The following is a 23500-nucleotide window of genomic DNA, read 5'->3' on the forward strand; positions in this document are numbered from 1 at the left end:
TATCTTCCTTTCTGTTCAGCAGAAGAAAGAAATTCATAAAGGATTGAAACAACATGAGGGTGAGTATATGATGACAGAATTTTCATTTTAAAGTGGAGTATCCCTTTAAAAATTTGCCAATTGCATATAAGTGAATCAGATGTTGGTCATCAACACATGAAATCTGTATGAAACACATAAACAAATGACACAAAATGTGTATAAATTCTATATGACTTTAATTTGACTAGCATATGATTCAATATAAGAACTTTAAATGATTTATATATGAATTTTATATGAGTTTTATATATTTCTACTAATACCATACACATTTGCACACTTTTGTCATGTAAAACTCATATAAGTCTTTTAACAGTATTCATATATAACGCAAAAATCCCCTACAAGTTGTATGTGTGCTATTTAGTATGAAAGTGGCCATAATCGGTCTGATTTTGTATAGGACATATATTGGTCTTATATGAAACACAGAAGGTAATTCTGGCCGATTTAAGTAAGGAAGATATATGGTTGCTAATGCTATATATGAACCATGCAGGTTTTTTTCATATGGGTAATCTGCCGAACTAATCGGATGAGTCATCACCAGACACTTTAGTGTTTTTCTCCGACACAGCGCAAGTGTTTGTTTACAGCGGTGCACTACTGCATTTTGTTTACTTCCTTGTGATTAATATTGACATTTAACTGGAATATATTTTTTTGTTTGTTTATTTTCTGAGTGGAATTAATGCAAGGAGACATGTATATTCAACGAATATTATTGTAAATTATTTCTCTTTATTTCTTTCTGTAGACCATATACAAGCACAGATGCATAACCCAGATGCATATACAAGATAAATAAACGCCTTATTATCAAGAATCTCTTCTCCACTCCTGATTCTCTGATCGGAATCTGATCCATATTTGGCCGCCTCAACCAGCTAACTTTCAATTGTAGTGGTACTTCGCTACATTAACATAAGGGAGAAAAACAAACTTTAAAGGCATTTACCACCCGGTTACACGTAGTTAACTGACAATCTGAGCCATATCGCATTAAAATCGCGGACGTATCGCCAGCGATTATTAATGCGATATGGCTCAGCTTGTCAGTTAACTACGGCTCTTTGTAGTAAATGCCGCTCCATCTGAAAGCAGGTGATGGCGATTTACTACTAATCAAGGAACCGGCTTTACTGACGAGATGCGCATAACAATCTCACGATTTAAATCGCCCAGCCCTACATCTTAATATCATTTAATCGTCTTTGTCTCTAGGATACGTACCAAAAAACTTTAAGCTGGCTATGATTAAACCGCTTGTTAAAAAAACGCAACTTGATCCTACAGAATTAGTCAATTACAGGCCGATCTCGAATCTGCCTTTTCTGTCAAAGATACTAGAAAAGGCAGTATCCTCACAACTGTGTTCCTTTCTAGAAAGAAATGATAACGATTAACGGAATGATTAACGGAATGCATAGCTGATATAAAAAACTGGATGACTAGTAATTTCCTACTACTAAATTCTGAAAAAACAGAGATTCTAATTATTGGACAAAAAACGTCCACACGTAATAATAGAATACTGTCTAACACTTGATGGCTGCTCTGTTAAGTCTTCGTCGTCGGTTAGGAACCTGTGTGTGTGCTCTTTGATACCAATCTTTCATTTGAAAGTCACGTGTCTAGTATCTGTAAAACCGCATTTTTCCATCTTAAAAATATATCTAATTTACGCCATATGCTCTCATTGAAAAATGCGGAACAATTAGTTCATGCGTTCGTGACCTCAAGGCTAGATTATTGTAATGCTCTACTGGGTGGTTGCCCTGCACGCGTAATAAACAAACTACAGCTAGTTCAAAACGGAGCAGCTCGGGTTCTTAGCACCAGGATTGCATTGGCTCCCTATTAAACATCGTATACATTTTCAAATATTGCTGATTACTTACAAAGCACTAAATGGTTTAGCTCCGCAGTACTTAAGGGAGCTCTTAACGCATTATAGTCCTTCACGTCTATTGCGATCTCAAAATTCCGGCCAGTTAAGAATACCTAGAATATCAAAATCGACTGCTGGCGGTAGATCCTTTTCCTATTTAGCACCAAAACTTTGGAACAGTCTTCCTACCATTGTCCGGGAAGCAGACACACTCTGTCAGTTCAAAGCCAGATTAAAGACACATCTCTTTGACCTAGCATTCACATAATACATTATAGACTTCTATAATCCAATGTTAGACTGCATAGATTAGGTCAGCCGGAACTGGGAACACTTCCGCACACATAAGAAGAATGGCATCTACGCTAATTTTTGTGTTTTTGTTTATCCCGAGGTTTTCCCGCAGCCTGCCGGATCCAGGCCATATCCAGATCTGACGAAGGACCTTCGCCTGGACCCGATGACAACGCAGTGCTGAAGTGCCAACTAGTCTCTCCCCTGTGAAGGATCCCTTTCCCACTCTACAGATAAATCGCTGTCAGGATAATTTCAGTTTCGTGTTCTACCCTGAAGTGATAAAATTCTGTATCAAAATGTTAAGGCCAGACAAGTTGTTTAAGGCTTGGTTTGTAGGGAATTACAAACCTGCGCACATATATTCAAATGCACATAATTATAAATTAATTCTTGATGCGCACGCCATCAGCGTTTCTCTAATGATATAACTAATGATCCTTGCGACGGAAGTGAATCAATCAAAACTAACGTGAGCTGGAAAATATCTTTATTCAAGAACCGCTATAAAGCCAAAACAATCTGTTACCTTAAATTATCCGTTTGTTACTATAAAGCCGCTTTGAAACAATTTACATTGTTAAAAGCGCTATATAAAGGAAGATGACTTGACTGAAATTTAAGGCCATGTTAAAAGCACATCTTTTAAGACTTCCTGGGCATCTTCATGATGGGTGTTTGATCATTATCTTGTCTTTTATTTTCCTCTCTCTGTGCTGTTATTTACGTTTAGTTATTGTGAACCACTTGGGCAACAGCTGCTGCAATATAAAAATGAAACTCTTCAGGCAAATAACTAAAATAAAGAGACTTAAAGTATATGATTTATTTGTTAAACAGGAAAAGCATTCCATACGACAATGGTAAAATCAACACCGTTAACTGCATGCATGGCCACATTCTTTATGGCCAGGAGGATCCCCCCTTAGTGACAGGACATTGGCCATCAAGGTGAGTTTTTTTGGCAGTTTTCTTGGCAGTTTTCAGCACATACTGCAGGCTTTGCTGGTTCGGCCCCAGGCATCACTGGAGGCTCTGGAGGACCCCCCTTAGGGCCAGAACATGGGGCATCAGGGTGAGTTTGTTGGCAGCTTTCGGCACACACTGAAGGCTTTGCTGGTTCAGACGCAGGCTTCACTACAGGCTCTGGAGGACCCCCCTTAGGGCCAGGACATTGGCCATCAGGGTGAGTTTTTTGGCAGCTTTCAGCACATACTGCAGGCTTTGCTGGTTCGGCCCCAGGCATCACTGGAGGCTCTGGAGGACCCCCCTTAGGGCCAGAACATGGGGCATCAGGGTGAGTTTGTTGGCAGCTTTCGGCACACACTGAAGGCTTTTCTGGTTCGGACTCAGGCTTCACTGCATGGATTCAGATAGTCAGCTTTAGTCAGTCCATTTTGCAACATTCAGTCTTAGATGTACAGTACAAAACACGCAAAGCATGAACAGCAAGTTGTACTTCCAGAAAGAATTTTGGTGAACGATAAAATAAATCCAACTGAAACAACGAGAAGGCTGACTCAAACACTAATAGAACATAAATACCTGTAAATGGAGCCATACACTGACGTCCACATCCATTGCTGCAGCATTTCTCATGTTTCGGACAGTCACTATCAAAGGAACACAACTCAGCACAATTTCCTCCTCCAGATTTTGTGCTTGGACACTGTCCTGGCTTTTCTGTGATACAGACACATGACAGAAATGAAAAAAAGTGGTCAAAGATCAGAGTAGGTTTTACAAGAAAATACTAGTTCAGTCTTTCTATTTTATAGTTTCACATTTAGTTCAGTTTAATTCACATTGTCCTCCAGAGCAGTCTCGATCACAAGTACATCCTCCACGGCACGACCGTCAGCTTTACCAGACACCACAGGAGTGTTGTTGCAATAGTTTCAGTATTTATAAGTCAGGGGTTTCGCAGTGTGCGTCTCAAACTTGAAAATATTCATACATTTATCTGCTTCAAAATCAAGTAGAAATACCATTTATAACTAAACTGACAATTAGTTTCAAAGACACAGAGTGCCATTACAACCTACCCCACTACTGGTGAGGTGTGTTATAGAAGCACAATGCAGAAAGAAGACATCCATCAATATGTTGTTCATAAGTTTACGATTACAACTAATTGTACTGAACATCATATTTTGTAAGGCATTTATTTATGCATTTCTTCGGGTGGTGTAATGAAGCTAAAAGATCTTCTCACCTATGACTCCAGCATGGTTTATGCTCAAACATGCAGACAGACACAATAAAACAACACTCAACGAGCAGTATACTTGAGCTGTCATCCTCTCGACCTGTGATCTCACAATCAACTCTACTGGAAAACGCACTTAATTAGTCAGTCAGTCAGTAGGGACAGTGAGGCACACAAAACTACACCGAAAACATGTGCTGCTGAATCCCTTAACATACATTGCTGTCCAAAGATTTATAGATCCAAGGAAGTCTGGGTAATTCCAACCCTGATGAAACTCACCTGCGTGTAGCTTTCTAGTAGCCTAATCTTGAAGACCTTGATTAGCTTGTTCAGGTGTGTTTGATTAGGTTTGGAGGAGCGGAGCACTGCGGTCACGCCAGATGACATAATTAGAAGATTGAGTGTTTCTATGGCAACACTATCAATGACAAAATGGTCAGGTGGTCAGAGCTCTCAGAAAATTGTACCTTTTCAACAGGGTTCTCAAGTTTTATCAAAAGCTTGGAGTGAGATCACATGCGGTTAGGGGAGGAGCCCTAATGGAGCCCCGCCCCCGCCCGTCCGTCCCCGCCCCCCAATTTTAACCATTGTTCATAATTAACCAGCACAAATTGAAATGATAACAATTGGTAAATCTGATAAATGACAGAGCAATTAATCACATCAAATATAGGCTACTCTTTAATGTTATATTTCAAAATTACAAATATACAAAAATATAACAAATTGCTCCAAACAGTTTGGAAAAACAAATCTTTTTGCATTTTGAATGTGTCTAGTCGTAATGGTATAATGATTTATTGTGTGGTGTGGGACATTGTGAACAAATGACATAGTATTAAGGTGTGTGTGTGTGTGTGTGTGTGTGTAAGTGTGGCCTGGTAAACCTTACATTATGGGGACAAAATGTCCCCACAAGGATGGCAATATCCGAAATCCTTGTTCGTGTGGGGACATTTTTTGGTCCCCATGAGGAAAACGGCTTATAAATCCAAAAAGTTATGTTTTTTTGAAAATGTGAAATTGCAGAAAGTTTTCTGTGATGGGTAGGCTTAGGGGTAGGGTTAGTGTAAGGGAATAGAATATACAGTTTGTACAGTATAAAAATCATTATGTCTATGGAAAGTCCCCATAAAAAATTAAAACACTACATGTGTGTGTGTGTGTGTGTGTGTGTGTGTACACAAGAGTACACACTGCAGCTTATGAAATGTGTTTTGTGTTGTAAGTGTTTGTTGCACATTTTGACGCCTTGATAACATTGATATATTTAATGTTCTGGCCTAAAAATGTTAGACGAGCTTTCTTAATTCCAACTTACCTTCTCCATCACGACGTGTGTTCGCGTGATGTTGTTGGTTACTTAGTAACGAACGTACGGCGGCCGAGAATTTTCCGTCAACTTCCGTGTGTTCGCGCCTATGGTTCGCGCATCTATGTTGCCTAGTAACGAACGCAATCTGGCCGAGATACGTGCTGGCGGCAGGAAGCTTCACTTTGTGTGCCTGCGCCTCGTATACAACGTTATATATAAAGCTTGCAGGACAACTTGGTTGGCATTGCCTTTTCAGCGTGAGAAATACACGGTGTGGCGTGTGAGCGTGTGAACTGGTTGAATTGCGTGTGTCTCACGGCCAATGCGTGAGACTTGAGAACCCTGTTTTCAAGTTGTTGCTATGAATAACCTCTTACACCTAAACTCTACAGGAAGTGGATCTCTACTGGCATAAATCTGTGTAGAATATAAAGAGACACAGCATACACAGACACAGGGGCATGTCTAAAATTGGAAACTGAATTACAATTGCTGATTGACTTGCAATGCGGATCCAAGTAATTATGACTAACAACAGTGTTTCAAGCAACTATAGGGAATATATATATATATATATATATGTGGCGTGTAACACGAGGGCAGTAAGAGGGGTTTCTCAAAGAATTAGAATTAACAAGATGATACCATTTGCACACCGACTACGCCACTCTGGGAAATTTGCCCAAAGAATTAGAATAAGCCCCAACTAAAGGCATACACAGGTTCGTATCACCAAATAGAGTCAGAGGCATAGGTCATCATACAAAAATATATTTTATTAACAATTTTTTAAAAAAGAGCATAAAGGATATAAGGCACTGTTCAAATTTGGGCAACCCTTATAGGGTTAGGACCCGGTCAAGGCAGGAACGAAAAGCGCAGAGGCAGAGGGTCGTAGCAAGCCACCCGCAGATGCAGGACCACTGCAATTCACTGTGCGCACACACTCACACACGCACTCACACAGGTGTAAATACCAAACACTGCACACTGTGAGGAAGATACCATCACCCAATAGGAATCCTCTGCCCCTGGTGCTCAGGCCCTGACAACACACAAGAGATACAATAAATAAATCAAATATGAAAAATAATAGAATATGAAAATAAACAAATATGAAAAATAAACCAATATGAATGTGATCAGCTATGAAAATAAATCGAATATGGAAAATAACCTTGATGGCTGGGAAGATTATTAATGCCCAAAAGAGACCAGATATAATAAATAAACAATTGGCTAAACCTCAATGTCAATGGCGGCCAAATATACAAAGATATCAATAAAGGAACAAAACTTCAGTTTGTTGAACAATTTGGCAGAAAATAAAGCAAGATAAAGAAAGAAACTATTCCAGAAAATAATAAGAAAATAAACAATTCAATCTTTAGAAACAAAATCAAATACAAGTGAAAAGAAAACAAAGGAATCAAATGGATGAGAGTCCTGATAGTTAATATCGGTTAGGCAACCAGCTACGAAAAAAACAAATCAAAATAAACAATCAGCCGCAATTCCGAGTTGTAGTTGAATCGGTTGATTGTTGTGAACAGGATTGAAACAGGTTCGAAACAGGTTCGAAACAGGTTTGAAACAGGTTCGAAACAGGTTCGAAACAGGTTCGAAACAGGTTCGAAACAGGACAGCACTGCGGCCGTGAAGGAACACGGAGCACCCCGACTGGAATGCAGTTATAGCTCTTTACGGGTCTATAACCAGGGCCCTATAAACAACATAGACTGTTACTCTACTAGATAAGTTCTCTAACTTAATGCATGCACGTACAATGAATATACATACCGATCGTCGAGGACAATTTAAGCGTAGCTTTCTCTGGAGGGAAACTCAGGTTTTTATAACTGAGGATATGGATTAAAACACGTTTTTAACTACAGACTAACACATCAAAACACACATTTTATACAGAGCACGATTAGCGAGGGTATCAAACTCTCCCTACCTTTTCCAGTGTCCATATCCAGCACACGCATCCAATGCATGCAAACAATAACAATCTCATGTCACGGAAGACAATAGCACACGCTCTCCAAGCAAAGCGGTGTCTCTAAAAGATACATTAAAAGAACGCACTCCTTAAACTGAATACATTTCGTGAGCTAAAAACAACTAGCAGCACATTCATCTTACCGCCTCAGGTGATCGCATCCGGGTTCCCAGCAGCAGCGACGGAGCGCGTTAATGACGCAACGAGTCAAAACGTAACGCCTGATGAATGGCAGATGCGTTGCTGTTTTATAGCCCAAGGGCACCAATGATAGGCTAGAATGGCCATCAATCTCAATGATGAAAACAGAAACGCCCTTCCTGCCACATCTACCCCACCATTCTGCATCGACGCCCCGGCGATGAACTAAAAGGTAATTTACAAGGACACCTCTGTTTTACTAACTCCAAGGCCTAAACAAAGCTGAAATACTGTTGGTTACAATCTCGGAATCACCAGCTACTCTGTTCCTTACCTCTCCCGCAGCCCGAGGAAGACGATGCACATTCGAATGCTGACCGGCTCCAGCTCGACTAGAGCGCCGAGGGGAGACCACCCTCGCATTATGAGAACTGGGTGGAGTTTCACTTTCTCTCACTATAGGTTCTACACCCCGTTCCTCTGACTCCATCGAAGCTGCACCACCAGTAGGTAGGTCTGTCGGCCCTAGCTCTCCCTGCACCTCAAGCTGTACTGGGCGCCCAACACCCCAGTGTCCTGTCCCCTGAATAAGCTGAGGAGTCTCTGGCACTAACACCATCAAATCGCCATCGTCTGCCCCTTCGTACTCCTGGGGGTCGTCTCGAGCTTCTATGGCACCAGTAGTCTGATTAACAGGCGGAACGTCCTTCCGGACACAAGCCTTCAGTTGGGAACGATGTACTCGGCGTACCTTGCCCAAATCTGAAACTGGCGCAATAGCATACACGGCACCTCCCTCCTCGGGGGACCGAACCACCTGATAGGTCACTGAACTCCACAAGTCCTGGATTTTGTGGCGACCCCACACAGCATGATCTCTTAAGTAAACTAACTGACCCTCTGACAAAGGTAGATCCCGCACATGTTTGTCATGCTGCATCTTGCGACGGTCTGCCGCAGCTTTCAGTCGCTCACGTGCTCCCTCGAAGGCGACTTGCAACCGTCTACGATGTTCTATGACCCAGCTGTGTACGTTTCCGGCAACCGGTTCAGGCACTCTACCCAGCAAAAAGTCTATCGGCAACTGAGGTTCTTGACCAAACATTAGATAGTGTGGAGACTCTCCTGTCACTTGATGGGGGGTGGTGTTATAGCAGAATATAACTTGTGACAGACAAGACACCCAGTCCCTCTTCCTGGACCCTGGCAATGTTCGCAGCAAGTTGTACAAAGTGCGATTGAAACGCTCGCATTGCCCATTACCGGCCGGGTGATAAGGAGTTGTACGAGATTTCTTTATCTGGTAAAGCTCGCAAAGCTGCCGGATCAAAGCCGATTCGAAATTCCGGCCCTGGTCTGAATGAATTCTGCCCGGAACACCAAATTTGTAGAACCATTCTTCAACCAAAACTTGGGCTACGGTCTCAGCTCTTTGGTCTCGTGTAGGCACCGCCATAGAAAATTTACTAAACACATCAGTCATCACTAATATGTTTTCCTGTCCAGAATGTGAAGGTTCCAGCACCGTGAAGTCAATCGCAAGGACTTCATTAGGCTTTGAAGCTAGTAAATGGCCCATAAACGCCCGTGCTACTGGCTGGTTATCTTTAGCGAGCTGACAGCGTTCACATTCTTGACACCAAAGGGTAATATCGGCCAACATATTTGGCCAATAGCACCGCTGCCGAATCAACTCACTGGTGCGCTCCACCCCTTGATGCCCATGTTGTTGGTGGAGCTGCATCAAAACCTCTTCTCTCAAAACCTCAGGCAACACTAATTGGTAACATTCTTCACCTCCGTCAGGGCGAAGTATTTTCCGATACAATACTCCTTCCCTTACCTCTAGTCGATTCCATTGCTGGAGAAGAGTCAAACATGGTTTAATCAACTGATGCCGCTTCTCCGCTCCTGGACGCCGGCCCTGCTCCCAGAACTTTATTACCGGCCCAATAACGGAATCGGCCTCTTGCATAGATCGCAGGTCTGGGGCAGAATAGCCTGGCAACGCACTCACTGTCCTCACGTCTGCCTGTGCTGCTCGTCCTATGCCAATGGCCTGCTGTAACAACTGAGGTACAGCAACGCCTACAGCCATATCCCCAAGCTGACCTTGAACTACTGGGTTCTGGCGAGAGAGAGCGTCTGCGTTACCATTGCTCCTTCCTGACCTATATCTTACCTCAAAATCAAAAGCAGCTAACTCTGCAGCCCAACGCTGCTCCGTAGCTCCGAGCTTTGCTGTAGCTAAATGACTTAAGGGATTATTATCAGTGAACACGATACACTTGTTCCCTAAAAGATATTCCCTAAATTTTTCGACCATGGCCCACTTGAGCGCTACAAACTCTAGTTTCATTGAGCTGTAGTTGTTCATATTACGCTCAGTGGGCCGTAGGCTACGACTGGCATATGCGATGGGTCGGGTTTTCCCTTCAAATTCTTGGGACAAAACTGCCCCAAGCCCCCCATGACTAGCGTCTACTTCTAGAACAAAGGGTTTGGAAAAATCTGCGTAGGCCAGTACTGGGGCGGATGTTAACCTTAATTTTAGGGCCTCAAATGCTGTCTGACAGTGCTCGGTCCAAACTGGAATCAAACTCTGCCCTCGCCGTTTGCCCGGCTTACCTCCCAGCACCTCAGCAACTAGTTTATGTAGAGGGGCTGCCAATTTGGCAAACCCCTCCACAAAGCGCCGATAGTAGCTAGCAAAGCCAAGGAATGTTCGTAACTCGGAGACAGTCTCAGGGCAACGCCAACTTGCAACAGCCTCGATTTTACCTGGATCTGTTGCCACCCCTTGCGCCGATATAACATGCCCCAAGAACTTGACTTCTGGCCTGAAGAAAGCGCACTTCTCCAGCTTTACCTTGAGTCCTTCCCTCTCCAACCGACTCAAGACCATCTCCAATCTCTCTAGATGCTGAGCTACGGAGGAGGAAAAAACAACAACATCATCAAGATATAGGAGTAGGGACTGACACCGCTGATCACCAAATAGTCTCTCCATTAACCTCTGGAACGTACTTGGAGCGTTGCAGAGTCCAAAAGGCATACGGTTCCATTCAAATAATCCAAACGGCGTACAGAACGCCGTCTTGGATTTATCTGGCTCGGAAACAGGAACCTGTAGATACCCACTGGCCAGATCTAGTGTAGAGAACCAGCGAGCGCCCCCCAGTGAATCCAAAGATTCCTCAATACGGGGAAGGGGAAACGCATCCCTCCTAGTCTTGGCATTCAGGTGACGGTAGTCTACGCACATGCGCAGACTACCGTCCTTCTTTTTGACTAGCACAATCGGCGATGCATAAGGGCTACAACTTTCACGAACTATTCCAGCCTCCAACAACTGATGGATATGAGTTTTTACCACCTCATATTCAGAAGGGGGTATCCGTCGGTATCGTTGGCGCACTGGGACATTATCCAATAAAGGAATGTCATGGGAGATGAGGCGAGTACAACCAAGATCGCTCTCATGACCTGAAAATACAGTCTCATATTTCTGCACCAAAGCTCTAACCTGAGTCTGTTCTGATTCTGACAGAACCGATAAGTCAAGAGACTCCAGCTGCTGGGACAAGGAGGGACTCCCCTGCGCACTTTGGGACTGAACAGAGGCAATGACTGGCTTTACTTCAACAACTCCTGTTGGCAAACTGACTACATAAACCTCCCTAAGGTTACCCACCACCGTAGTAGGGCGAAGGGTCACATCCACTGTACCGACGTTCACTACCGGCACATAGACAGTTCCCCGAATTACCCTTACCAAAGCAGGTGATGCCAAAAGTCCAGCTGGGAGGCCTGACTCAGGGGGCTCGAATAAAACAATACTACCAAAATATTGGGCGGAACAGGTTGCAGCCACTAGCTTAATTGTGCCACCTGGTATGCGACACACCCCACGTCCGCGCACCCGTACACACCCTACTGGATCTAAGCACTCTCTAGCACTTACTTGCTGGCAGTATTGCAGTGCGCTCGAGACACTTGATAATTGTGTCACTACCGGTAGGTCAAAGAGGGAGGTGCCATGCTGCCCGAAAAGCTCCTTATAACATCGGCCAAGAATGTTCATCCCCAGTACCCCAGGGACATCCACGCTCATGCCTCCAGGAGGATCCCGAACAACCAAGATGCCACAACCAACGACAAGCCTACCACAAATCTCTACATCTAGCTCTAAATATCCCATGTACGGGATAGTAAGCCCATTGGCTGCTCGAAGCTGTAGCCACTGACAACTTTGAAGACGATCCTGACCCCACGGTTCAAAATGTTGTTGAAAGCAACTTTCAGTGATTGTTGTTACCATAGAGCCAGTATCCACTAAGCAGGGCACTGAAACACCCCCCATAAGAGCAGCCACATGCGGACAAGAGGAGATTAAATGGGGAACTGAACTATGTACGCCTATCTTACTTGAGTCAATTACTTCCCCACCCAGGTGATGACTCTGAGACCTGGTGGGAGCTAGTTTTCCGATGGCCGGGAGGAACGTAGCCGTCCATTCTCAGCTGCAGGGAGACCTGCCACCGGCTGGGAGGGACTTGGGAAATTTCGTTGCCCATCACACTCACGAGCAAAGTGGCCCGGTCTTTGACACCGCCTACATATGACTGGACCAGAACGAGGGGAGTGACCACGCACATGTGATGGTTGGAAACGGGCAAAGGTTTGAGTAAGGTGATTTAACTGCTGCTGTTGTTGTCGCAGCATTTCCCTCAACTCAGCAAACTCTGACTGCTGGGGCGGCCCAGCAGTTTCAACAGGTGCCCCACCACGTACCCCATATTGAATACCATATGCTAGTGGGACCGACTGGCTACGCCCTCTCGACCCTCCAGGCATCCCCTCCTGAACCCACCTAATTGCTTCACCTCGAACCTCCAATAAAGTAGCAGTAGGCTGGCGACGAACCAGCTGCTTCAGCTCTCGCCTAAGGGTGCTATCAGCGACGTGCTCGACAAATTGATCTCGCAATAAATTTTCTGCATTTTGTATAACATGCGGCGCCCGGTTCTTAACCCTTTCCAAAAGGCCCATGAGCGCGAGAGAAAATTCTAGCAGAGTCTCACTCTCCTGTTGCTTCCTTGAGAAAAAAGCCTCTTGTAATGCTACATACGACTGGGAACACCCATAAAGATCACGCAGCGCCTTAATAATCCTGTCAGGATCTCCGCGTTCAAGATCAGGACGATACCTGATCTCTTCTCTTGCTTCTCCCTCCAAGTGGTCAAAAAGGAAGAAAGCTTGATCTGCATTTGACATATGACGTACCCTCATGCACGCCCTTGCCTCCTCAACCCATTCGTCAATATCCAAACCAGATTTGCCATTAAATTTGGGGCAGCGTCGATCTCGCGGTACAAAAACAAATCGTTCAGGTGCAACAGCACCAAGTGGTTGAGGCGCCACAGGCGGAGCAGAAGAGGTACCAGGCAAGGCCGCATCAGGACCAGGCAAAGCAACTGGTGCCTGTGCCTGCTGCAACCTTACGTTATCAGCTCTCAACTGGGCTACCAAGTCTCTCATTTCTTGTAATTCTTCTTCCATTTTGATACTAAAAAATTTTTTTTTTTTTTTTTTTTTGAAAAGACTTACCACTGCAAGGAAGAAGCCACCAAATGGAACAACTCGGCACAATGCACTGCTGTCCTGTTTCAAAAAAACAACCCACAACACAAAACAACAAAAATTTGAAAAACACCCATGTCTCTGACTCAAATTTGTGGTGATCCTGCCGACTACGCCAAAATGTGGCGTGTAACACGAGGGCAGTAAGAGGGGTTTCTCAAAGAATTAGAATTAACAAGATGATACCATTTGCACACCGACTACGCCACTCTGGGAAATTTGCCCAAAGAATTAGAATAAGCCCCAACTAAAGGCATACACAGGTTCGTATCACCAAATAGAGTCAGAGGCATAGGTCATCATACAAAAATATATTTTATTAACAATTTTTTAAAAAAGAGCATAAAGGATATAAGGCACTGTTCAAATTTGGGCAACCCTTATAGGGTTAGGACCCGGTCAAGGCAGGAACGAAAAGCGCAGAGGCAGAGGGTCGTAGCAAGCCACCCGCAGATGCAGGACCACTGCAATTCACTGTGCGCACACACTCACACACGCACTCACACAGGTGTAAATACCAAACACTGCACACTGTGAGGAAGATACCATCACCCAATAGGAATCCTCTGCCCCTGGTGCTCAGGCCCTGACAACACACAAGAGATACAATAAATAAATCAAATATGAAAAATAATAGAATATGAAAATAAACAAATATGAAAAATAAACCAATATGAATGTGATCAGCTATGAAAATAAATCGAATATGGAAAATAACCTTGATGGCTGGGAAGATTATTAATGCCCAAAAGAGACCAGATATAATAAATAAACAATTGGCTAAACCTCAATGTCAATGGCGGCCAAATATACAAAGATATCAATAAAGGAACAAAACTTCAGTTTGTTGAACAATTTGGCAGAAAATAAAGCAAGATAAAGAAAGAAACTATTCCAGAAAATAATAAGAAAATAAACAATTCAATCTTTAGAAACAAAATCAAATACAAGTGAAAAGAAAACAAAGGAATCAAATGGATGAGAGTCCTGATAGTTAATATCGGTTAGGCAACCAGCTACGAAAAAAACAAATCAAAATAAACAATCAGCCGCAATTCCGAGTTGTAGTTGAATCGGTTGATTGTTGTGAACAGGATTGAAACAGGTTCGAAACAGGTTCGAAACAGGTTTGAAACAGGTTCGAAACAGGTTCGAAACAGGTTCGAAACAGGTTCGAAACAGGACAGCACTGCGGCCGTGAAGGAACACGGAGCACCCCGACTGGAATGCAGTTATAGCTCTTTACGGGTCTATAACCAGGGCCCTATAAACAACATAGACTGTTACTCTACTAGATAAGTTCTCTAACTTAATGCATGCACGTACAATGAATATACATACCGATCGTCGAGGACAATTTAAGCGTAGCTTTCTCTGGAGGGAAACTCAGGTTTTTATAACTGAGGATATGGATTAAAACACGTTTTTAACTACAGACTAACACATCAAAACACACATTTTATACAGAGCACGATTAGCGAGGGTATCAAACTCTCCCTACCTTTTCCAGTGTCCATATCCAGCACACGCATCCAATGCATGCAAACAATAACAATCTCATGTCACGGAAGACAATAGCACACGCTCTCCAAGCAAAGCGGTGTCTCTAAAAGATACATTAAAAGAACGCACTCCTTAAACTGAATACATTTCGTGAGCTAAAAACAACTAGCAGCACATTCATCTTACCGCCTCAGGTGATCGCATCCGGGTTCCCAGCAGCAGCGACGGAGCGCGTTAATGACGCAACGAGTCAAAACGTAACGCCTGATGAATGGCAGATGCGTTGCTGTTTTATAGCCCAAGGGCACCAATGATAGGCTAGAATGGCCATCAATCTCAATGATGAAAACAGAAACGCCCTTCCTGCCACATATATATATATATATATATATATATATATATATATATATATATATATATATATTCTCTGTTCCCAGAGAACCGGGGTTACGCAAGTGACCTAACGTTCTCTTTCAAATGCTATATAAGGCCATACAGTTGATGGGGCTCTAGCGCTTTGAATAGTGTTTATAACCTTCTGCAGAAGCCCGAATGTGTTTAAATTTAACCCTTCACAGGCGTAGACACAAAGATCGACTTGTTCCGGGTGTGGGTAAAATATTTGCCAGTGCAGTGCGTCTGACAGTGCAGGTCCAGCTGGACAATCTCTGCCAGCCACAGCCTCCCCGGCCAACGAGGGGCTATCAGAAGGATAGATCATTAGTTTTCTCTTACTCTGTCCAGCGTGGGAGAAATTAGACTCAGCGGTGGGAATGCATAGCAACACGTTCGGCCACAAATGTGCCGGCGCATCCACACCCAAAAGCACATTTTCATTACTGAAAGAGAAAGATACAGCGGACACTTTGCGTTTGCCTGCAAGGCGAAGAGATCTACGGCAGCCCTGCCACACATCCCCAAAGTTGATTCTGGACCCCAGATTCATGAGATGAGATGTGAGCATCTCTGTGTCCCATTCCGCACACTCCCGTGAATGAGCACATATCAGAAAATCATCCAGATAAGCAGATATTCTGGGCTCATTGTGTCTCAGCGCTGATAACGCTGCCTCTCTGCACCTGCTGAACCCGTGCAGAGTTAGGCTGAGCCTGAATGGAAGAATTAAAAAAAATGTGTACACTTCGCTCTGAAAGGAAAAGCTGATATATTTCCTGTGTGCAGGACAGAAGCTTATATGCAGTGGTGGAGGAAGTACTGAATCTCAGTACTTAAGTAAAAGTCCAAATAACCAGAGACATAATTACTTTAGTAAAAGTAGAAGTACCACAATGAAAACCCTACTTAAGTAAAAAGTACCTGATTTTAAATATACTTTAAGTATTAAAAGTAAAAGTACTTGCATAATTTATTTTCTTAATGTCTATATTCTAATAATTAGGGCTGTAACAATATGCAATATGAAACCGAAATAGCACCATTCAGATCCACGAACCTGTGTCACGGTGTGAGAAGGCAGAATCGCGACACACCCCTTATTTGAAGCTAACATTATACAATACATAGATCTACACCTCAAAACTAGTTGAGGATAAATTCTTTAAAATTGGGCAATCCCACCGTTATGGACGTGACATTTGCAGTAAAAACTTGAAATATAAATTCTCAGAAAATGCATTTGATAGGCTACATATTGAAACTGTTTATATATCCATACTCAGTTCAGACATTAGGAGTCCAGACATTAGAAAAATATCAGTCTACATACACATGCGTTTTATATTTAATATGAGGGAAATAGGCTACACATGCGTTACGGACGTGACACAAAAAAATCTTGAACTTTTAGGTGGCAAAACATTTTTTTGTAATTTCTTACACTGCGCAAACCAAAATTAATACTACCCACCGGATGAAGAAGGGTTGGCTCTCCACTGAACATAAAATATTCATTTTATTTTTTGTGTTCGCATTTATGAGGAAAAAAACAATGTTACGGACGTCACCGCTCTTGAAAGCGGCACTAAAAGACTGCTTTAAAACTTTCACAGAGCCCTCAAACAGGAGGCACAAAGCCAGGGCCGGCCCGCGGCATAGGCGGTATAGGCAAATGCTAAGGGCGCCACTCATCCATAGGGGCGCCAGAATGAGTGAACGAGTGAATTTTTTATTTATTTTTTACATTTTTTTTTTTTTATAATAGGCTACTATTTTAAAACCATTAATTCGAAATACTACCAAATAAAGCAAAAAAAAAAAAAAAAAAATCCGGCTCTTCAATCATCGAGTGCTTGAAGTGCGTCAGAAACAGAGCGCGCGCGCGATCAGTTGTTGGTAATTTGTTGTGTAGCGTGCCCGACGCCGCATCCAATGTAGACAGCACTGCTAAACACACAGCTCGTAGAAACGGGCCTGGCAGCTCGCGCCAGTTCTAGACACGGTGAAAGTTTCCTGATTGTGACGGAAGGCCGAATTTACATGACACATTATAAATGATCATAGTCTGCGATAGATACAGTGCCAAAAAGAAGAGAAGAGGATAAAGACAGAGGTAAAGAGATGTAGTGAATGAACAATTTATTGCATAGGAGTAAGATACTATAATTTCATGGCAGTTATTTTTACCTTAAACTTAATGTTAGCAGCTGTTCTGAGTTCTGAGTCCCCAGACTGTGATTTTGTACAATCATGTCAGTTTTAAGACGCATTTTTTATTATCACTTTTTTTATTAAGGTTTTACTCTACAGTTGTGCAGTTTTTTGGGGGATACAGTACAGGCCAAAAGTTTGGAAACATTACTATTTTTAATGTTTTTGAAAGAAGTTTCTTCTGCTCATCAAGCCTGCATTTATTTGATCAAAAATACAGAATTTTTTTTTTATATTGTGATATATTATTACAACTTAAAATAATTTGTTTTCAATTTATTATACTTTAAATTATCATTTATTTCTGTGATGCAAAGCTGAATTTTCAGCATCATTACTCCATTCTTCAGTGTCACATGTGACATCCGGTCTATCACATGATCCTTTAGAAATCATTCTAATATGATGATTTATTATGAGTGTTGATGCATGGGGCGCCAGGTAAAATCTTGCCTAGGGCAGCAAATTGGTCAGGGCCGGCCCTGCACAAAGCCATTCTTTAAAGTGAATTTCGTTTTGTATTAATTGTATCTTAATTTTAATCAATGTTTTATCAACCAATTGCCTTGATTTAATAAATAAGAAGTAAATATAGCAGACTATAGCAGATAATCACGACACGGAGGCGCCGGCGCGTGAACTGGAGCTCGTCTCATAAATGAACCCGAAACTCAGCTTATAAGGTAGCCTACTTGCCTCACAGACTTGAGAAATATATATATATATAGAAAGCTTGAAATGTCTACTTTTAAACAGAGCAACCCAAAACAAAAGAAAATAGACTGCTATCTGCTTATGTAATCCTTATGAAATGTGCATTTCTCTCTGGCGCGTTCACTACTGCGAAGATCGCGAATCAGCATCGTCAACTTCATCTTTGGAGCCGACACTGACACAGAAAACACTTATTTATTAATAAACAGTTAAATGTGTCCTTGCTATATTTTACATATTCATAATCATTATTTTTGCCGGTTCTTTGTGACAGCTTTTAGGTGCTTTATTAGCAGCGCCACCCTTACATGTTACATGAACGCTCACCACCGCATCAGCACCGAAAACATGGAGATTTTTTTCAATCCCTGTTTTGGCAGGGTGGAAAAATGATCAGAAAATGTAACGAAACGTTGTAGAAATGTAGTGGAGTAGAAAGTATAATAACTGCTGCAAAAAGTAACGAAGTAAAAGACAAAAGTATGCACTATTGATTCTACTTAAGTACAGATACGTGAAAAATGTACTTAAGTAACAAAGTATTTGTACTTCGTTACATTCCACCACTGCTTATATGAAAGTAAGCATCCTTGAGATCACCCCTGCAGATTGTGCGAGCGAGAGCTTTGTACGCACTACTGCAACTCTTTACTTTGGAATTGACAGCAAAGCATTGGCACGTCTTCAAAATACAGAATGCTGGCGAGAATGCTCAAGTCAGCCAAAACAAATTTGAGTCAATTACTCAAATTGGCATTTAAAGACATTGTAAACACACCTAAGGTTTAAGGAGGTCTGCGCGGGACTGTTTTTTTTTTCCGTCCCGCTCCCACAAGGTTCTATTCAGCAACAGCTTAAAATACACTCTGTGTTCACCCGCTTTATTTCCCGACCTGACGGGTCCGCAAAATTTAGATCTCGTTTCTAGAATCTCACATTCAAATGTCTCTAACGGAAAGAAGGAGATTAAGTAGCCTATAACAATTCTAAATGCTATACAAAAATTGTGTTTGTGTCAATGTAAATATTAGGCTATTTTAACATTGTACTGTCAGCAGAGAAAAAATATGTCACAGAAAAAAATAATGAAATATAAATAACAAATTAAATAGGACAAAGCCTATCACTCAAATTTCTAAGCAACATAAACGAAAACCATATTGCCCTACAGACAAATGAAGTAGGCTATTTTCTGCTGAACTATTTCAAACATCCTTGCAAAAAAAGAATGTTGTTGACTGACAATGGTTTCAGTAGGCTACCAAACAGCTCCTCAGAGCTAGGTGTACAGGTGGTCAGAATGAAGTGCGGATACGCTGTCAAAAGATGTCGGGAGTGGGCTATTGTCAGTCAGACCGCCCGCTCCGTCTAAAGTATAGGTACACCAGAGTTCCGACCACTACCGTCTTTCTACTTTAAAATTTAATCCCGCGCCGCATGATTCCTTATGGGCGTTTCACACAGTATGACTACAGCTTTTCTCAAGTTGTGTAAGAGTTTTGTGCAGCATTTAGGACTTCCAAAATAATCCGGCGGGCCAGAAAATATTGCTGGCGGGCCAGTTTTGCCCCGCGGACCGCCAGTTGCCGACCCCTGCTGTACATGCTACCATTAGGAGATATCATTAGGAAACATGGAATTAGTTTTCACTGTTATGCCGATGATACTCAGCTGTACTTTTCTTCAAAACCTAACGAAACCTACCAATTCACAAAATTAACGGAATGCATAGCTGATATAAAAAACTGGATGACTAGTAATTTCCTACTACTAAATTCTGAAAAAACAGAGATTCTAATTATTGGACAAAAAACTTCCACACGTAATAACCTAGAATACTGTCTAACACTTGATGGCTGCTCTGTTAAGTCTTCGTCGTCGGTTAGGAATCTGGGTGTGCTCTTTGATACCAATCTTTCATTTGAAAGTCACGTGTCTAGTATCTGTAAAACCGCATTTTTCCATCTTAAAAATATATCTAAATTACGCCATATGCTCTCATTGACAAATGCGGAACAATTAGTTCATGCGTTCATGACCTCAAGGCTAGATTATTGTAATGCTCTACTGGGTGGTTGCCCTGCACGCGTAATAAACAAACTACAGCTAGTTCAAAACGCAGCAGCTCGAGTTCTTAGCAGAACCAGGATTGCATTGGTTCCCTATTAAACATCGTATGCATTTTCAAATATTGCTGATTACTTACAAAGCACTAAATGGTTTAGCTCCGCAGTACTTAAGGGAGCTCTTAACGCATTATAGTCCTTCACGTCTATTGCGATCTCAAAATTCCGGCCAGTTAAGAATACCTAGAATATCAAAATCGACTGCTGGCGGTAGATCCTTTTCCTATTTAGCACCAAAACTTTGGAACAGTCTTCCTACCATTGTCTGGGAAGCAGACACACTCTGTCAGTTCAAAGCCAGATTAAAGACACATCTCTTTGACCTAGCATTCACATAATACATTATAGACTTCTATAATCCAATGTTAGACTGCATTGATTAGGTCAGCCGGAACTGGGAACACTTCCGCACACATAAGAAGAATGGCATCTACGCTAATTTTTGTGTTTTTGTTTATCCCGAGGTTTTCCCGCAGCCTGCCGGATCCAGGCCATATCCAGATCTGACGAAGGACCTTCGCCTGGACCCGATGACAACGCAGTGCTGAAGTGCCAACTAGTCTCTCCCCTGTGAAGGATCCCTTTCCCACTCTACAGATAAATCGCTGTCAGGATAATTTCAGTTTCGTGTTCTACCCTGAAGTGATACAATTCTGTATCAAAATGTTAAGGCCAGACAAGTTGTTTAAGGCTTAGTTCATAGGGAATTACAAACCTGCGCACATATTCAAATGCGCATAATTATAAATTAATTCTTGATGCGCACGCCATCAGCGTTTCTCTAATGATATAACTAATGATCCTTGCGACGGAAGTGAATCAATCAAAACTAACGTGAGCTGGAAAATATCTTTATTCAAGAACCGCTATAAAGCCAAAACAATCTGTTACCTTAAATTATCCGTTTGTTACTATAAAGCCGCTTTGAAACAATTTACATTGTTAAAAGCGCTATATAAAGGAAGATGACTTGACTGAAATTTAAGGCCATGTTAAAAGCACATCTTTTAAGACTTCCTGGGCATCTTCATGATGGGTGTTTGATCATTATCTTGTCTTTTATTTTCCTCTCTCTGTGCTGTTATTTACGTTTAGTTATTGTGAACCACTTGGGCAACAGCTGCTGCAATATAAAAATGAAACTCTTCAGGCAAATAACTAAAATAAAGAGACTTAAAGTATATGATTTATTTGTTAAACAGGAAAAGCATTCCATACGACAATGGTAAAATCAACACCGTTAACTGCATGCATGGCCACATTCTTTATGGCCAGGAGGATCCCCCCTTAGTGACAGGACATTGGCCATCAAGGTGAGTTTTTTTGGCAGTTTTCTTGGCAGTTTTCAGCACATACTGCAGGCTTTGCTGGTTCGGCCCCAGGCATCACTGGAGGCTCTGGAGGACCCCCCTTAGGGCCAGAACATGGGGCATCAGGGTGAGTTTGTTGGCAGCTTTCGGCACACACTGAAGGCTTTGCTGGTTCAGACGCAGGCTTCACTACAGGCTCTGGAGGACCCCCCTTAGGGCCAGGACATTGGCCATCAGGGTGAGTTTTTTGGCAGCTTTCAGCACATACTGCAGGCTTTGCTGGTTCGGCCCCAGGCATCACTGGAGGCTCTGGAGGACCCCCCTTAGGGCCAGAACATGGGGCATCAGGGTGAGTTTGTTGGCAGCTTTCGGCACACACTGAAGGCTTTTCTGGTTCGGACTCAGGCTTCACTGCATGGATTCAGATAGTCAGCTTTAGTCAGTCCATTTTGCAACATTCAGTCTTAGATGTACAGTACAAAACACGCAAAGCATGAACAGCAAGTTGTACTTCCAGAAAGAATTTTGGTGAACGATAAAATAAATCCAACTGAAACAACGAGAAGGCTGACTCAAACACTAATAGAACATAAATACCTGTAAATGGAGCCATACACTGACGTCCACATCCATTGCTGCAGCATTTCTCATGTTTCGGACAGTCACTATCAAAGGAACACAACTCAGCACAATTTCCTCCTCCAGATTTTGTGCTTGGACACTGTCCTGGCTTTTCTGTGATACAGACACATGACAGAAATGAAAAAAAGTGGTCAAAGATCAGAGTAGGTTTTACAAGAAAATACTAGTTCAGTCTTTCTATTTTATAGTTTCACATTTAGTTCAGTTTAATTCACATTGTCCTCCAGAGCAGTCTCGATCACAAGTACATCCTCCACGGCACGACCGTCAGCTTTACCAGACACCACAGGAGTGTTGTTGCAATAGTTTCAGTATTTATAAGTCAGGGGTTTCGCAGTGTGCGTCTCAAACTTGAAAATATTCATACATTTATCTGCTTCAAAATCAAGTAGAAATACCATTTATAACTAAACTGACAATTAGTTTCAAAGACACAGAGTGCCATTACAACCTACCCCACTACTGGTGAGGTGTGTTATAGAAGCACAATGCAGAAAGAAGACATCCATCAATATGTTGTTCATAAGTTTACGATTACAACTAATTGTACTGAACATCATATTTTGTAAGGCATTTATTTATGCATTTCTTCGGGTGGTGTAATGAAGCTAAAAGATCTTCTCACCTATGACTCCAGCATGGTTTATGCTCAAACATGCAGACAGACACAATAAAACAACACTCAACGAGCAGTATACTTGAGCTGTCATCCTCTCGACCTGTGATCTCACAATCAACTCTACTGGAAAACGCACTTAATTAGTCAGTCAGTCAGTAGGGACAGTGAGGCACACAAAACTACACCGAAAACATGTGCTGCTGAATCCCTTAACATACATTGCTGTCCAAAGATTTATAGATCCAAGGAAGTCTGGGTAATTCCAACCCTGATGAAACTCACCTGCGTGTAGCTTTCTAGTAGCCTAATCTTGAAGACCTTGATTAGCTTGTTCAGGTGTGTTTGATTAGGTTTGGAGGAGCGGAGCACTGCGGTCACGCCAGATGACATAATTAGAAGATTGAGTGTTTCTATGGCAACACTATCAATGACAAAA

The 23500-nt window shown here is 42.3% G+C and overlaps 2 long non-coding RNA genes across 2 annotated transcripts; both read right to left on the bottom strand.

The window, feature by feature from the left end:
* Window positions 1-3038: 3038 nt before the first annotated feature.
* LOC311303534 lies at window positions 3039-4706 on the bottom strand. Its single transcript, XR_014629774.1, has 3 exons — window positions 4443-4706; window positions 3773-3910; window positions 3039-3586 (listed from the first exon to the last, which is right to left on the bottom strand). It is a non-coding gene; the product is annotated as an uncharacterized lncRNA (long non-coding RNA).
* A 16960-nt stretch (window positions 4707-21666) lies between these two features.
* Window positions 21667-23334, bottom strand: LOC311303533. The gene is made up of 3 exons (XR_014629773.1): window positions 23071-23334; window positions 22401-22538; window positions 21667-22214 (listed from the first exon to the last, which is right to left on the bottom strand). It is a non-coding gene; the product is annotated as an uncharacterized lncRNA (long non-coding RNA).
* Window positions 23335-23500: the final 166 nt, after the last annotated feature.

The sequence above is a fragment of the Rutilus rutilus genome, assembly GCF_951802725.1.
Source record: "Rutilus rutilus genome assembly, chromosome: 14".
Lineage (NCBI taxonomy): Eukaryota > Metazoa > Chordata > Actinopteri > Cypriniformes > Leuciscidae > Rutilus > Rutilus rutilus.